The sequence below is a fragment of the Poromitra crassiceps genome, assembly GCF_964638095.1.
Source record: "Poromitra crassiceps genome assembly, chromosome: 12".
NCBI classification, from domain to species: Eukaryota; Metazoa; Chordata; class Actinopteri; order Beryciformes; family Melamphaidae; genus Poromitra; species Poromitra crassiceps.
Window position 1 is genome coordinate 32695156 of NC_139632.1, and position 1401 is coordinate 32696556.

Genomic DNA, 1401 nt, shown 5'->3' on the forward strand with positions numbered 1-1401 from the left:
TACTTTTTGTGTGTGCATAAAACTGAAAATACAAGCTTTGACAACCCCACAAAGTGTTTGCAATAATCCTGACACAACAGTACACAAAGAAAGTGTTGCCAGAGTGTCCATCTTATTTTTATTTTGTGAATTGCCACATCACACAGGCATTCAGTCAGTGACTTTGACAGATCTGAAATGTAAAGGTGAAACCACACCAAGTATAAAAGGCAGAACAAAATCTGAACTACAGTTTTTGAGTAAGAGGTAGTGTTCGCAGCAATAATGACACAAATCAGTGCCTACATTGGACATATCACAATTTCGCCACTTGTTTTCCGAGTTAATTACATTGATATAGATACAATGACATCTATTAGCCTATAGATGAAGACTAAATGGTTCATGTCCCTTGCTTGGTTTACTTAGTTTAGATTGTTCTAGAGGTCTTCACGGGTCCAAATGACACACCTGGACACTAATGCACCTGGGACATTTGTGCCCGGACCCGGAGTCCCTTATTTTGAATGGACCCGAGCCCCAGCGAGGTCCTTGGGTATTCGGGGGTTCTGGCCAAAGACCCAAAGACCTACAAAGACCTACAAAGCCTACAAACACCTACAAAGCCTACAGAGCTTTTCAAAGTGTGAGGCGTGCCTCCCCTGGGTGGCGTGAGCCAGCTTCAGGGGAGGCGCGAGTGACGTGATGCGGACAAATAAAAAAATGCACAATGGTTGCGCAGCTTTCACCGTGCGAATTAGCTGGAGGCGGAGCTCCCACAGTCTGGCTGCCTCTGTTGAGGTGAGCTCAGGCTGTCAGAGAAACCAGGGAGAAGGAAATTGCAATTTTTAAAAATGTGTGTTTCACAAATCCGATCGCGGCAGTTCTTTGTATGTACATCAAACACATATATGCTCATGTTTTTGTATCTGTTGGGGAAGATATTTCTGACCAATTTTACAAGATTGATGGGGCTAGGGGTTGTCTGTCTGCGCTGGCCAGCCTGGCGCAGCTGTCTATATATGTTCTCTGAGGGGAGGCTCAGTCTCCCACACTTTGAAAAACCCTGCTCTAGTAGTTCAAGTGGTCAATTTTTTTTGATAAGTTTGATGATATGAAAACGTTGACAGACCCGAGACCTGCAACAAACACTGGACTCACTTCTTTTGAATGGACCCGAGACCCGGTCGGGTCCTCGGGTATTCAGGGGTTCAGGCATACCCAAAGACCTCTAGATTGTTCCCCTTGTCAACGTTGTACATACATGCACATTATCTAAAAAATAATCTGACTTACTTAGGCTCAAGATTGGGGAAAATACTGACTAAAACAGTATTTACAGTATTGCTTCCTCCTGTGCAAAACCACCCAGCAGGCTAGTCACTGGGACACGTGCTTCCACCCAGCAGGCTAGTCACTGGG